Raw genomic sequence first — 17,583 nt, forward strand, 5'->3', positions numbered from 1 at the left:
TTGAGATAGCTTTATTTATTCGCGCCGTGCCTACCAGTCCCTTCGCCTCGCCGTTCTACGTGGCGATTGTCAGTAACGCGTATGTACGCACAATGGGATTCTGCCAGGCTGGCATGACTCTTTGACGCGACGACTTTGTTTTACACGTGTTGACAGTCGACCGTGCAACGTGGTTATAATTTACTCACCTCGAATTACAATAGACATTCAACGCTATCTCTCGAAAGTTCTTCGAAATTTACTGATTTCGACATTACTGCGGTCATTATTCAAAGTCAACAGCGCGTAGAATTCTTCGGATGTTTCAGACATTAGTTGACTGCTGATAGAAAATTCATTTGAATGACAATTGATTTCTAAACTAATGCATCGATTGTTTCGAATGTTTTAACAGATGAATTCTTTTGTTTTGTCGTATCTCTCTTATGCGATAAGAAACGATACAGAAGTTTGTTAAGTAACTTCATAAAATAATTGTGAAATAAACATAGCATAATTTGCGAATTAAACAAATTCACGAATAACTTGTCAGAGATTTTCAGTTTTGTGGTTTAATGAGCGAGATGGCTAAAACAAATTTTTGACATACTTCTTTACTTCAGGTTCATAAATTAATGACGTTAATTTAGCACGTTGGTCGTCAGAGTAAAAATTTACGTTTCTGATCGAATGTAACACATTACTAAGAACAAAGGTATTTTTAAGTTTATTCTTTAATCTGTTGTATATCATTGCGTCAACATGGAGAGCCCCCAAAAATTCGTTTGCTACTATAAATGATTAATTAGAATGTAAATAAGTTTTGATTGTTTAACTTATTTTTGCACATCATCCGTTTTAATTGTATCACAATTCTTGAAACATTCTGTATTTAAGTTTGAATAAAGTTCGTAAACTAATTCGTGACGTTATCTGAAAGTAGTTTTTACCTCTTGAAACATTCGTGTCAACAATACTTTCAAAACAGTCGAAGACTTTCAAGTCACTTGCAAGAAACAATTGGCCTATCATCACCTTTGAAAAGCAACTTTCTCTCGTAAAGTTATTTCACGTACACGCACATAGGAGCCGTAATTTCTCGTTAAACCTTTTACGATCTTCGGTGTATATGTCTGAAGATAAGATATAATTAAAGTAGAATTAAGCATACTTCAGTTCTCTCTAATACGTAAGATTTATAGTAATAGTCACGTACGTCTAATTGTACGCATAAAATGTTTCATACATTGAGGCAACAAATCTTTTAATTAAACGAAAAGTATGTAGTACGTAACGAATGCCTTCGAACTATTTTAACATGCTTTTCAGATTACTGTACATTATTGATTGTTGGCGGAAATTTATACGCTCTGCTCGTTTGAATTACGAGTAGAAAGTCGATAAGGCACATCGTGTTTGCAGTTCAGGAATAACTCGGCATATTTATGATATTCGTTTCAATTTTATCTAATCGGCTTTACAGCCATTAATTCTTAGTAGCTATGAACAATTATGTTTTGCGCGCGTCTTCCTGAAACTTTCTACTATTATCTCGCATTTATACGCTTAGTTCGCTTGTTTTACACTACTTGGATATCCCCCTTTGATTCCAATATTAATTCATATCGTAAGCACAAATACCGTCGAATCTCGATAAATCAAATCTCAGAGAACCAGTTAAAATCTTTGAATTATAGAGGTTTAAAAGATCAGTTAAATTTAATATGTTACTGAATACATCTCTCTAAACTCATCAATTTCATTGAACAAATGCATCAATATATTTTAAAATATATCAGTTGCAGGTATATTATTTATTTTAGACATCTATTTGAGGTTCCTAACAAATTTATAAAAACTTCATAGAAAATCATCTTTAATAATAAAAATTAAATTGCATCAAAATTAGGTATTTTAATAATTATAATATTCACTAATAAGATAACGATTTTTTTATATAGGAAAAAATTAATTTTACATTAGATCTAATATTATTTTTATTCATTTTTTTTGATAAATATTCAAAGTTACACTTAAAAACTGATTTACTTAGAAACATAATGGGACCAACATAGAACTATTATCTTATGGAAAAATCTGTATATATTGCTAAAGAATAAATATCATTAAACGATTACATTATTATACGTCCAATTTACGAAGAGGCAAAATAAAAATGCGAACGATTTTGTAATTTTCCTAATAAATTCGAAATGTGTCAAAGTGACGCGTCCCGCAAACATACTATTAATAACAGCGACTTGATACGTGTACGATATATCGTAGGAATGAATTTTCCTCTGTTGCGCCATTTTGACGAAAATTGACCATTGTCGTAACCATTGCTGGCGTAAGATCATAGTCGAGGAGAAAAGAGAGCTGACGATGAGGACGAACGTAACAGCTTGTATAAATTTGAAAGTGTGTACAGACGGTGACCATTTTGCTGCGGAAGCAGCCTTTCTTTGAAACGATTCTCGTAAGCTCGACATAAAATAACTCCATTTTCACGGAGCCATTGCGATGCTTAGCACCTGGAGTGGAAGTCACAGCGTAAGCACGGCAACAGCAAGCCACGTATATGCCTTGAAAAATACACAGGCGACGCTACGTTTATGGAAATGCGTTTGGCTTATCTCATATACGCTAAACAAACTGAAACTTCGGTGTTTCGCCTTTTTCGCTAGCCGAGGAGTTCCGGAAAACGAGCATTTATATGCGGTCGTCTTTTAAATCGGCCAATTTGCACAATAAAAGGGTTACTATCCCCGTTTCCGTTGGCCGAGTTTGTCACCTCGCAAATTTTCTAACTAGAAACAAAACATTGTATGAGATCTCCTTATAATATTATATTTTAGACTCTTTCTTACGGTGCTTAATAGTTAACGATTAACATTGATCGGTGAACTATAGATTGCTATAGTGCTTCATGTAATTTCCTTTATTGACTTTAGGCACGTTATCATAAGGATAACTGTGCTAATGAGAACATGGCAAGTGTGCAAGTGTATCCGTGAGCACTTACAAGTAGAATACTTTTCAATTCGAAAATTTGAAGATTTCGAGCCGACAAATAAAAATCCACAAAGATAACTTAATCAATAAATAAAAAATTCCTCAAAGGTATTGAAGTTTAATGAATATAAAGTTATAAAAGCTTCCAAATCAAATTAAGATAAGTCTTTGAAAATAGTACAGCTATAGTTAAAAATATTTTTGCAATCCTCACTAAGCAACAAAGAAAACCTCAAAGCAACTAAAAAGTGGAAAAAAATTCTTGAAACAATCATGTCGAGTAGAAATAAAAATAGCGAACTAATTAGCCGGGACGAATGCAGATAAGATGCACATTGACGACGCCAGTGAAAGAAGAGGAAGAGAATATGGTAGATGAAGAGAGACAATAACAGCAAGAGGACATGGGTGGGTCGAAACAGATGAGCGTGTAGAACAAGCCGATCAAGGCATAGTGGAGCAGTTCCTAACAGAGAGCTGACGGAAAGGACGATGAAAGCCGACGGAAATTCATGACTGTCAGATCGAACGCTTGTCCCGTGCAATAGCTAAGCATCGTAACTCCTTTCCCCGTGCCCTTCGTGTCAGCCCCCGTGGCACGTCGTAACGAGGTACGAAGGAAGGCAGTCAAGCAGAGTCAGGCAAGGCAGCAGGCGTCACGCCCGCCAGTCATCGAGCTCGTCACTCGCCCACGAACGCTTATAAAGATTCTCGCGGGCAGAATGTAGATACGAGCTGTCAGCTCGACATGAAGCATACCGCCGACAGTGCACGGACAAACGGGACAGGCACACGGGATAGGCGAATCTGTCTCTTCCCTTTTTATCCTTCTCTTCTTCTTCTTCTTCTTCTTCCTTCTACACTTTTTCTACTTATTCAGTTCCTTCACTCTCTTGCATGCTACAGGGTGAATCACCTAACTTGATCAACTTAATTAGTCTCGGGATTTAGCAAAATATTATTGAAGTTTAAAGATATTTGGTGATTGACGAAGTAAGGTTTATGTATGGGGAATAAGAATTTAGGGGAAAATTTGGAATCGTTTTGGGGACTTTTTAAGATTGAAAATTTAGGATGGAAGTTGGTAAGTTTAGGAGTTTGGTTCTTTTGATGGTTGGAAATTTTAGAATTTGAGAATTTTGGTATTTCCGGATTAGGGGATTTGGGAGATTTGGGAAATTTGGAAATTGGGAAATTTGAGATTTGGGAAACTAGGGATTTGAAAAATATGGGAGTTGAGAAATTTGGGATTTGGGAAATTTGGGATTTGGGAAATTTGGGATTTGGGAAATTTGGGATTTGGGAAATTTGGGATTTGGGAAATTTGGGATTTGGGAAATTTGGGATTTGAGAAATTTGGGATTTGGGAAATTTGGGATTTGGGAAATTTGGGATTTGGGAAATTTGGGATTTGAGAAATTTGGGATTTGGGAAATTTGGGATTTGGGAAATTTGGGATTTGGGAAATTTGGGATTTGGGAAATTTGGGATTTGGGAAATTTGGGATTTGGGATTTGGGAAATTTGGGATTTGGGAAATTTGGGGTTTGGGAAATTTGGGATTTGTGAAATTTGGGATTTGGGAAATTTCGGATTTGGGAAATTTGGGATTTGGGAAATTTGGGATTTGGGAAATTTGGGATTTGTGAAATTTGGAACTTGGGAAATTTGGGATTTGAGAAATTTTGAATTTGGGAAATTTTGAATTTGAGAAATTTGGAATTTGTGAAATTTGGAACTTGGGAAATTTGGGATTTGAGAAATTTTGGATTTGTGAAATTTGGAACTTGGGAAATTTGGGATTTGAGAAATTTGGATTTGTGAAATTTGGAACTTGGGAAATTTGGAATTTGAGAAATTTGGATTTGGGAAATTTTGAACTTGAGAAATTTGGGATTTGACAAATTTGGAATTTTAGAAATTTGGATTTGGGAAATTTGGAACTTGGGAAATTTAGGATTTGAAAAATTTGGGTCTGGAAAATTTTGAACTTGGGAAATTTGGGATTTGCATTCTGAGTTCTAGTTATTAATATTATCTTAGTTAACATTTTTAGTTTAAGAATGTTTGTAATAAGATTTTAGGAGGTACTAAATTACTATATGTATAATGTTGTATCAGTTGTGCTAGTGAAGATGGTTGAGTGGCAGATACTTGAAATTGTTTTATACGTGTAGAGTAATTTAGACTACTGCATGTCATTCACACTCTCGTGACAGGAGGCCTCATCTTCGATGCTCGAACTCAAGAAGCGAATGAACCGAACAAAAATAATAGCTGGTAGTTCTCAGAACTACCCTCACAAATTGTTACGATACTGATTTGAGTGGCGTCAATTAATCGCGGACTACTGTGCATAAGATTACCGAAACATTGAAATGTTAAATTCATTAATTTTAACAAATTATAGTGAAGTTTAATAAGTAAAAAGTTATGAAAACTTCTATTCCAAATCAGATTGAGCTATTTATTTTATAAATCTTTGAAAACAGTACAACTATAATTAGAAATATTTTTGCAAACATGTTTTGATTTTGAGATATTTCATGGCTTCAACACTTATGCCACATCCTGTACATTACTGAATGAGTTGAAAAAGTAGATATAATTAGACAAAAGAAGGTAAAAGAAAATATTCGACACTAAGGTGGACAGTAAATTTACACACATAAGGTGCTATTTTTCAGTTATCAATTTTTAAACAGTATGTTAATATTTTTTCAGACATGCTTTGATTTTGAGATACTTTTCCGCTCTAACACTTATGACTTTGTATATTACTGACTTAGTTTAAAAAGCAAATTAATGAAATAATCAAAGAGCAAACCACAAGGAAAAATATTTAATACTAACGTGGATCTAGCTACATAAAATACTGGCCTCAACCAGTTTCTAAATAGTATTCACTTTATCAACCTTACTTTATAAAAAATTAAACTGCATCCATTTTAAAACTTCAAAGTAAACACAGAATCGCGCAAACACAATTAAAAAGGTCTGTAAAAGCAAATAAAAACTAGAATTTTTAGACTTGCAGAAGTCGTAGGCGGTTTTCCTGTTTCATTTATAGTTAGCATTTGTTTTCGTTTGTAGTTTCCTATTTGTTCACAACGCAAGCAATGTGAATGGTGCGGAATAAGGAATTAGTACGTTTACGTAGTGCTGTCATGATTTCCAACTGATTTTCATTATCCTTGCTGTTAATTCTTTCACAGGAACTGGGATAATGTCAGTTATCTTATTGCACGTAAATGTTCTTTAAGCAGGTATTTACTGTGAGCTGGAATACAAAGTACTTTAGCCTTGTTAATCCGGATTGTCTTCGTAGAAACGTTTTGAGGAAAATTGCAATATAACGTACAGATTAAAAAGAGTTAACGACATAATACTTTTTGACGTATTTCAATTTTTATAATTTGTCGTTGAATTTATTATCGATAGGATTACTATTAATAATACTTTTAATATCATCGATACGGACCTGCGAAATTCGTATCTTTTATTATGTCGATTGTCACGTATTCTTTTCTACAATTTAATTTACCGTACATATTATCTTCTATAATTTAACTACCTTGTATTTTGTATACATGGTGTTACATATAACGCTACGTTACGTGAGCGTATATCTCAAAAATTCCATCTTTCCTAATGTAATTTATAGACGCATAAATTATAATTTATATTTCAATTATAAATTATAACTAATAAGTACAAAATGTTATTTTGTCATAGTTGAATCTAAAAGGTTATATAAATTGATTGTAACAGAAAGGATCCTATGTTTTGCTATAAATCTTTCAAGGTTTTTTACGAAAAAGAAATATAAATTTGTTTTTTCTCTTTAAACCGAAATTTTTCAGACTTGTGTCTAGCTGTTAACTGAACCGTTTATCTGACACCAACACCTGACACGTTTGCATTGTACATTTCGGGTGAATGGGGGTTTTACCAGAATCCAGACATATTTACGAACCATTGTGACGTTACAGAACGTGACTTCACTTCCGCTGGAATAGACTTGCGTGAAATTCATGTTACCAGAGCGCATTATGGTAATAGGACTGCTTTTTGTTACCAACGAATAGGATTCCAATACTTTATTTGCTTGCTCGATGTTTGAACTTTCAAAATATTTACTATTTACTTGGAGAGGTCAATAACGTATTTTATTTCCTTATACAGATAAACTGAACTCTTAATTTCGAAATTAAACACTTCATAGTTTATGTCACATATTTAATAGTAAAATTAAAATTCATTGTATAACATCAAAAAATAAATCTATTGTTTCTAACCTAATTTAACGTAAATGAATTTTATTTGCTTGCTCGATGTTTGAACTTTCAAAATATTTACTATTTACTTGGAGAAGTCAATAATGTATTTTATTACATTATACAGGTAAACTGAACTCTTAATTTCGAAATTAAACACTTCATAGTTTGTGTCACATATTTAATAGTAAAATTAAAATTCATTGTATAACATCAAAAAATAAATCTATTCTTTCTAACCTAATTTAACCTAAATGAATTTTAGTTTACATACAATTCACAATGATTATAAAATGGTGCTATTAATAAGTGAAAAGGCATGTCATAAATTATACCAACACATATTACACAAAAAAGAATTCTTTTATTCGAAACGTCGTACCTAATATTTTCTCAAAATTTGTTACGCTCGTTCCGAATCAGGATGTAGCGAATGTGAAGATAAACAATTAAAGAAAAGAAACGCCGACCTTAATTATAGGAATGATAAATGACACACCTGTGTCCGGCTTGTTTCGTGTCTTTTCGAATGTCAGCGACATTGTAGATTGCTGCCAACGAACGTCCCACATTTGAGGATTAGAGAAGAGGCTTAATTAAAGAGGGTGTTGGCATTACATGCCTTTGATTATGCAACCTACCCATTAGTTCTACTCGTGTCTTGCCATCTATCTTTGTGACTTTATTACGATCATTTCCTGAGTCTCTAAATACAGACGATGAAACTATCTTTTTCACATTTCGTATAATTTGTGTCTGATCCCATTTGTTACACATCCTTTCGGATTCTGTACATTCATTCATGTGTTCTCAATTTTGAAAAATTTTATTGCACGTTTTAATACTTAAAGAAAGTTGCATATTTTTGCGATTAATCTTCATATCTTGTAAATATTCATAAATTATAAAATTTATAATTTATATTTTTTGAGGAAGCAATTTTTTATAAAATTTGTATTTCTAAATTTTTAATAAATTCATATTATAATATTTCTTTCTTACTAATAACTCTTCTTGGAACTATGCAAAAAGTTTTTTTAAGGCCAATTAAGAAAATAGTTTAATAAGAAATTAACCTTTAATAAAAAATATTTAATTAGCTTTTTCCAATTAAATTTTCCCATAATTCTTTAACGTATAAGATTCGATACATATTCGATTTCTTGCTATACAAGATTCGATATAAAACAGCTATCAAATGTTACAAAACACAGTGCGCAATGTATGACAAGTTGAAATAAAACAGCGAAAAATTCGTAAAACAGGAGATTCAGTTTTTCGAATTCAAAAATCCTGCTGACTGACATTTCCCTGCAACTGCAGCGATTTACGTGCATCGAGCGAGTTGAAATTAAGTTAAGAAAACTCACTTAAGTAGAGGGTAGACACGCGGAAGATCAAAGGAACCGCATGAGTGACGGAAACCAGCTGCTAGACGATGTTCCCTCGACTGTCCAGATTTATGCACCCATTTTCTTCCTTTCTCATGGTTCTCAAAGCACCGTTTTTGTATTTCTGTCTCTGTTCCTATTACGGTTTATGTAAGCGACATTGAGGGTATCTACCTACTCACTGCTGACTGCTAGTTTTTTATAACACGGATATTCTTATAAATGAACAAGAACGAGATCAGACGAACGCATTTGCTGTGAAACATAAAAATAATGTCTCTTTGCTATCTCGAGTTGAAAATATTTGTAAAGGGACGTTAATTGGTAACAAAATTTGAGCAGTCTTTAAAACTTTATTTTACTTTTGTTTCTATTCATGAAATGAGAGCTCTTTCACTTTCATTTTATATCACATTCAACTCTTAGCATATCTCAAAACTACTCAAACTCACATAACTTCGTGTTACAAATTCGTTCTTTGATAGAGTCATTCACAAAATTCATATTTAACAATATTCATGTAACCATTCAGCTATATTCAGAAATTCAATAAATTCATGCTGAACATTCATCTTAGTTCTTATAATTTCTTTTGTTTTAATAGTTGAAAAGTACTTGTGGAATAAGTTACATCAAGAATTACTTAATTATGTTTAAATCAATGGACAAATTATAAAAATGCTATACATGTCGAAGCAGGGAAAGCAAACAACAAGACTGAAATATTCCTAATCGACCTTAAATATGAAAACACTTAATACTGATTGAATTATAACGTCAACTAAAATTTTACATAACACCAAAATTTTCAACTTGAAAGTATATAACAGAAATAAATCATAAATATACATTTTGAACAAAATAAAATTATCACTAAATTCGTAAACTCTGAATAAGTTTGTTTAACCATGAATATTCTATCTCGAAGAAAACAACGGAAACCTTAAAGATATTTTGGTAAAATAACAGGTAAAAGCTGTTAGAAGCGATCTAGACCACCCATAAGTGACCCATGCTACGCCACTGAGATTATAGCCACCACACAAAGCGCGTGTATAGACGGTTGTTTAGAATTACAACACACAGAGATAACTACCGGCATGAGATACATAATGCAGCAGGTATTGTGAACCATACCGCGCCCTCCTGCATACAATACGCTCTACCGATGCATTCTATTGTTGTCTTTCGGAATAAACTCAGTCAGCCACCACCTCCCTGAGGCTCTATATTATCTCCATGCATATAATACGTGGAGCATTCACGAGTCTCGTTTAGCCTGCCACTTTACTTGCTATGTTTGACGGAAGAGTTTTCGAAATGACTGTGTTAACTTTGTTCACGTGCACCCTTTCAAACTTTCTACTACGGACATCGTGTCAAGACCGCTTTTGGAACTATGTGCAGCCAATCCTTTCACTGTGATCTCTTACCTCGAATATTTAGTATTTTAAAAAATAACGATGGTTGAAGTGTTTCAATAGGCAGAGATTAGGCAGTTTAGGCAGTGAATTCAGTGATTTAATAAGGGATGTGGGAGAGTTGTACATGTGATTGCAAAGGTTATTATTAATAACTGTATTCGTTCGTTTCTGAACCTCTTAGTAATATAGCATTAACTTGTAACTGTTATTCTAATTATAGAGTGGGAACGTTAGACCACTTATTTTATTAGCACCCGAAGGTAAATACTTTGTCTACGCTTTTCTTCTTTCCTATCAAGTTACCGTTAGATTTCCAACGTTTGCAATGAATTGAGCTAAAACAGATGTAAGACGTGAGTCAGGTCTAATTATCGTTACACCTAGCAACAGCTCTATTTGCAGTCGGACTCTGGGGAAATTCACAATGCTAGCTAGTATGATATTTGGACCTGTCCATTACTAGTTCAAAACAATCGAAAATTTACATATTTTGCTAAAATCGAATTTGTCAAAAAGAGTTAATGAAAGAACTTTTCGGATTTGCATTCAGTGCATAAAGATCTGAAGAATGAGAACATCTGCATATACTAACAGAACATCTATGAAGCATAAGTAATCTGAAAGCTCAATGTCAAAAATTAGACATTTTGTAGTCAAGTTAAATTTAAAATTTATAACATTTCGTAATCTATTTAAAAATAAATTTAGTGGACATTTCGTAGTAGATTAAATTTATTGAATATTTCACAGCTGATTAAATGTGTATTCAATTAAAAATCTTCAAGGCTTTCTGAAAAAGGTATTATCGGAGTTATTTTCTTCGCAACTACTCAAGCGTATGTTCCTTAAAGACCTTTCCCACTAGGAAGCTGGTGTTGCCTTTCTCACCTGACAGATTAGTGAAAAGGTAGGGTGACATAAGCCACGACAGAGAAATCACGTTCCAGGGTGTACAGGCTGGCTCGTTGTAGTTAGTAAGTACCCCTTGGGGAGATATGTTCCCGGATAATCCGCGATTTGTTTGCTTGTCATTGGCAACGACGGTATTTGCTAATCGTTAGACACGTTTGGTAATGGATCTTGAACGTACTTTGAACATTGACGGATGGGTCGATTCATTGGAGATTTTCCACCACCCTGTCAATTTAGATTTGGATTTCTAGACCCGGGATTATTGGTTTCTTTCATAAACAATGCATAAAGCCTTATAAACGTATTATGAATCCCACAAATCAGCCTTTCAAGAAAAACCAAAATACCTAGTAATCAGTTATCAGAATTTTATACCAAACTTTTGTACAAAACTTTGTTGCTATGTTGCACGATTACCAACAGTTTCATGAATATTTCAGACTTCCAGAAATGAATAGGATTTATTCAGTATGTCAAAACGAGTAAAAGGACGCGTATCACGTGCTAAAAGCTTGGGGCCAAACTTAGCAGAAAGTATGAATGACCAACTTGATTATTTATGCTACAACAAACACCATTAATTTATCCTCGACTTGGTTTCTTGACCTCTTAATTTATCAGAAGTAATAATAATAAACGCGTCATTCAGCATTATCCACTTCTACTATATCAAAACAAATAAAGTTGAAATGTTATATCAATTTTGTCAAATTTTGTTAAATGTTATATCAATTTCAGCAATCCTTGACTTTGCAAATGTTGAACTATAACTTCAAATTGAAGAGCATAGCGAGTGCGTCACTTAAAGTATGACGAAGAGTGGACCAACCTGCGCCCTTCGTTCTTGATTATGCAAACTATAATTGGACCCTAAGTTCGAATTAAACAGTATGGCAAATCCGAGCAGGATTTATCACATTAGAAGTGCGTCATTCAAAGAATGGAGTTAATCCTGCACTCCGCACCCTTCATCCTTGACTATGCAAATTGATCTCTTCAAATTGAAGCGTATTAAAAATTTTAGTAGAAATTACGGCATTTGAATTGTGAGTCACGAATCAGGCTCGTCAAGGAGTTGATCATCCTGTACCCTTCATCCTTAATCCACACTCATATCATGACGAAAAACGCCATAAAATCCTAGAGCGTTAAAATTCTTTGTCTATCGATAGTTCGATGCATTTTTTCTGTGCAATATTTTCCATGAGAATTTATCGTGAATTCTTTTTGAAAAACCGTGTGTTAATCGATATGCAACAATATCGATGTTTCGGTGAAGTATACAGTTGGAAAGAGCGTATTTCAAAAAGGGATAAATTCATCTTCGTGAAGTGCCAGGGTGTACGGTGTGTACCATCGTCGAATGCCTGAATCACGGTATCGCGTCCGATAAAGTCGACGAGGTGGAGTGTACGAGCGGGCTGTCACGCGATGTCGTATTCACGTCGCATATACGACGTTCCACGCTAACTGGAACGAACGTTTCAGACATCTCTGCTCCGAAAGCCGGCGCGTCGTTTTCCAGTTCGTCGGCGCGTTTATACATCCGCGTCCCACCACGCATGTCAGTACCAGTATTTCAAGCAGAGCCGCGTCCCTAAGACTTATAATTTATGAACGAATCAAGCGAAGCGCACAGAGAAGTGCACGCCGCTCAGCCTCTGGCGATAGTTCTGTCCGTGGTGTGATCGTTGCCAGGCTTATGGAACGAGAAGAAACAGGATGGACTTTGAAGATACGGATACGAGAAGTGTTAAGCATGTTTCGGACTGGCCATTTTATGTGGCGCCACTAGCGGGGAAATGTTGAGGTTTAATGGGTGCTTTCACATCGTGACATGTCACTGTGCGATTGTCCGTTATGAAGCGTAAGGTTTTAGCGTACCGTTTAGTTTAACCTACTAACCAGCTGTTGAACACGTACAAATACCGTATTAACAGAAACACATTTTCGTGTTCAGTGCTTTAACGTATATTACCGGCAGCGTAAGTCGTTTTTGGTTGAAAAGCGATCAACAAGAACTTACACGGTTAAAGGCAGTATCTGTCCAACACGAATAGAACAGTGAACAGTAATATCGTTGGATAACCATTCGTTCACGATATTCAGTGTTCTATAACCGAGTTTATTATGAAAGTTCAAAATATATTCATCTTCAATAGTAACCTTCTCCTTCACTTGTACTAGAGCTACCGAAACTCCAAAGATTCAGATTTGCAAGAAGAAAGGAACATGTACCCTAGCGTTAGTGTCACACCTTGGAGTTGTAGTTATGACAATGAGTTACTCTGAACTTACTCTGAGATCCCAACAATATCGTCAAATCCTGAAATGGGTACCTTTTCGAAATGTCAAAACAAGGAACCCTCGTGCCATTTGGAGAGGTAATACATAGTATACACGAGTTCGAAGTCCAAGCATGGTGTAGTAGGCAGCTTTGAAAGGGGTCCAGCTTGGTTATAGCGTGGGGCAACCATGATTCGAGATGGCGCGACGTGCAGTCAAGACGGTGCACATGGGGCCCGCCGCTTCTCGGCCAGCATGGTGTTATTTATCACGGCCGCCGTAGGCGCGCAGACGGCAACTTTGTGCCGACTTTGCCGCTCGCAGCCAGAATCGCGATACAGCCGGCCAGATATAATTTTATTATACCTGCGAAGCGAGTGTGGAGGGTAGTTTATCAGCAGTCGAGTGTACCGCTCCTCTGTCTCTGTTACTCTGTTCCTCTACCATTCCGCTTTATTCCTCTCTTCTTTGAGCCACCTATGCCCCGCTCCTCCGCGTTTCGCTCTTTCTCTTTTGGCTTCTCTTCTGCTCATACCGCGCGTCGTTCTACAGTATGCCACGCCACGCCACGCCATGTCAAGGAATAATATAGTGCCGGCGGGCTCTAACGGCGGTAATGTATGGCCGACACTTCGGGCAAAAGGGTACGCCAACTCGGAGGACGCCAAGGGTGAACAGGCCGAGCCACTCTGTCACGCAGTTTTCACTGAGCGCCTCTTCCTCTTCCTCCTACCATTCCACGTCAAGAGATTACCGCCTCCGATAATTACGACGTTTGCACCCACCGGGGACGATTTGTCTTCTACGGGTGCGGAGGGGCTGCGATTCGACGTCCACTGCCACGCTTATACTAACCTTCTCGAATGTTCCTACTACCTTTTCACCTTTGTGGGTCGGTGGCCAGCTTGTTTTTGATCCGGGATGTCGGCTAAATCACTTTGAGCTCCATTTCACCTATGTTTACTCCTGTTTGTACTTACTTAACGTATGATTCTGTTCCCTTTGAATTCTATTCGGAACCTTTATTTATTTTGCCAGTTGGGTAATTCTGAAACGGTCTTGCGGGTGAAACTGTCTTACATAAGGTTCATACTTTGCTGAATCTCGCAAAGGGGATATGTTATAATTCTGTTACATATAATTGAATATATTATACAAATAAATATTATCTTATACAAAGAAATAAACCTAGTGAAAAGTACATTGGAGAAGTCTTCGACTACCAACGATTCATGTAATGTTAATGTCCCTATTTCTTATCACGTCTCGATATTTTCCTTTTATTATAAATGTTTAGTTGGTGCAATAGTTATAGAATAATTGGTTTAAAATATTTGTGTATCCTTGCAGGAATTGTGTCAGTTCGTTCGAGTGGCAACAATTATTTAAAAACATGTTAAATATGCAAGATGTTCGCCTTTTTTTGAAGCTCCAGTTACACAATTGCGATCTAACTTTAGCAAGGGTAACTGCAATTTTATGTTATTACGAATTTGATCATTAATATCTGAATAAATTTTAGCTTATTTTAGTAACTGCCATTTAAGTGATGTCATTGTAATGTTACTGGATGAAAATAACATATTAGCAGTACGATCAATAAGACTGTAAGATTCAATATCTAATTATGAAACTTTATAACCTTAGAACATAATTATATAAATGCCTCTTTTCCTCATAAAACTTCTGTCGAAATGTCTGTTATCTTTTATTCAAATAAAAAATTGTATACGTTAGTTTCTGCATCTATTTATTCCTCTACTTCATTTTCAATTTGAAAGTAAAAGTACTTTGAACAGTTAAAGTCTGAACAGTTTCATGGAATCGAAGAAAGAACAGTTCGATTCGTAATAAAATGATAAATGAATCATTGAGAAAGCTCGAAATCGCATTAACGATTAAATTTATTTTAATCGTACGGCCATAAATTGTTAAGCTTTAAATTTATGCCGAGCATTTACGCGTATAGGCAATAATTGCAAAATTTGTTGCTTCGGTCGCGAAAAACGTTTCTGAAATTTGAAATAATTAACTCATTAATAGACATTATCGTACGTGCATGTAAAAGCTGTTTCTGCACGGCAATAAAATGCAAATTTATCGGAAACGTTCTACTTGTACAGGCTATACTACGTAATACCTCAGAAGCGCGTCAATTTAAATGCTTATCTACACCTTGCACACCGGCTCTGACTTCAATCTCACGATATAATTAATTTCATAATATTCCTCGTGACTTTGCCTCGCTTAATTGCTCACAATTAGCGCTGAAGCAGGGTAACTGGCGATACTTGGATTCAAGTTGCTGGAAAGGGAAGGAACAGGGGATAGATTAACAGAGAGGGAGCGAACTAGGTATATATACTGAAAGAAGAGAAAGAGGAGGCAGATCTGCGTAGGTGGAAAGCAGTTAGTAACCTCTCAAGTTCCTTAAGCATTTAGCGGTAAAACTAATTACTACTCGAGTTTCAAGGAATGCATCGGGTATAAAATAGACGCAATTGATATCAAGGCTCATAGCCCGCAGCTTCGTTACACTGCTATAACAAATATTTAAAATTTACATAATACTGTTTATGTCTTTATATAGTTACAGCTCTATTTTTCATACAATTTCCTGAATTGCATTGAAAAATTCAGCTTCTATTATAGCTCTCAACATCCACACTCTTTTTTGAAGGATATTGTTTTGTAATTTGTAATCTGTTATTACTTGTTGAAATAATTAGCAAGATATTATGAACGAAAATATTAATCTTTTTCTTTTAAACATGCTCATTTACATGGAATCTTATAAAATGGATTGTGTTCTTTCATAACTATTTAAACGACCAATTCACACTTCATGTGTGAAAACGAATTTTGGAAAGAAATTAGTAATAACTTTGTTAATAACCTTTTTCTAATTGTTTCAATAGTTTCATATAGTAAAACATTTATGCATAGTGTTCCTCGTTATTTCCACATATCTCTATTGTTATTGCCAGTACCTACTAATCAACCTCTGACATCTGTCCAGTGACAGGATTGTGGTTTACACGAAACCATGAAAATTCCAAGTGACATTAACTATGAATGTCACCGTACTTCCACCATACCTAACTTTGCCGAAGTGACTAGGCAGTTAAATTGTAAAGGAATAGAGTGAGTGATAGTGGGTGGACAGACTAGCTAATAGTGGAAGTCGTGTTCCCGGTAGAGCAGTTAGTCAGACCTGCCCTAAGACGATCAAAAGAATTAAAAAGAGTCGCTAGTCATGCAAAATTAATATAATTTCAGTTGTGACTCGTTGCAAAAATGCGAACGTGCAATTTCCAAATAAAGTTTCCGAGCGTCATAATGTGGTAGCAACGACTGTACGCTTTCACCAGAAGAAAAGAGAGGAGGAGAGAGAGGAAGGTAAAGGAGAAAGAATCACGGCGGATCGTGTTCGTAATTAAACTGACGCGAATGGGGCTAATAAATTTGTGCGAGAGCATGAAACGAGTCTTGTAACTCTATCGAGGTAATTGCGGCGACCACGCCTCGTTGCCGTGGGCTGCGGTTGCCTCTCTTACACCTTTTCGCACACCGCGGTTTGATACGCTCCTGCTACAAACCTCTGTAATATCTACAGCGTAGCCTGTCAAAGTGTCAAGCCGAGGCAGTATCGGCGTCACTGACTGGACAAGGAACAGGAACAAACAATTAATAAGCAACCCGTTCGCTCATAACGTGTCTATTCAATGCAAATGACACTCTAATGAAAGATAAATCTTCTGTCCAGCTATCGAAACCAGCATTAAAGTGTCTTATCCTTTACCGAGACAATGTGTACAATCGTTCGAGTTTATTAAATAACGATTTTACATGCTTCTTCGTGATCGTTTCTTATTTTTTCTGCAGTTTTATCGAATCACTTGGTTGAATAATAAATTCCTAGAATTGTCTTGCGAGTCGCTGACAGTGGAATGTTTCTTCTGTGTTTCGAAATATGTACGGGGAATTCCTTGGTTTGACAATGAGTTATTCGAACATTTTACTGTTTAACTTGTGCAATGGTGTACAATTATAGTATATAAAAGTAATTGGAGTCAGATAATATCGATCCTCAAATTTCCTTTGTGGATATGACCAAACATCGATCGTATATTCGACCATGTACTGTAAAACAATCCAGAGCTAAATGTCAGGTTCTCCTCTTCGGTTTTTGCAAATAATACTGCCAAAAATGATGTACTATTTTAAAGCTTCCAAAATTTGATTTGAGAGATAGTGGTAAGACCAATAGAAATTCTTAGACATTGCTAGGACTAATGGA

General features: G+C 35.5%; 1 protein-coding gene across 6 annotated transcripts in view; it reads right to left on the reverse strand.

Annotated features, from left to right (window-relative positions):
- LOC105661785 (uncharacterized) overlaps window positions 1-17,583 on the reverse strand; it is a 351,630-nt gene that overhangs the window by 112,790 nt on the left and 221,257 nt on the right. The gene's annotated exons all lie outside the window — the stretch shown is intronic.

This window comes from Megachile rotundata, chromosome 1 (genome assembly GCF_050947335.1).
Source record: "Megachile rotundata isolate GNS110a chromosome 1, iyMegRotu1, whole genome shotgun sequence".
NCBI lineage: Eukaryota > Metazoa > Arthropoda > Insecta > Hymenoptera > Megachilidae > Megachile > Megachile rotundata.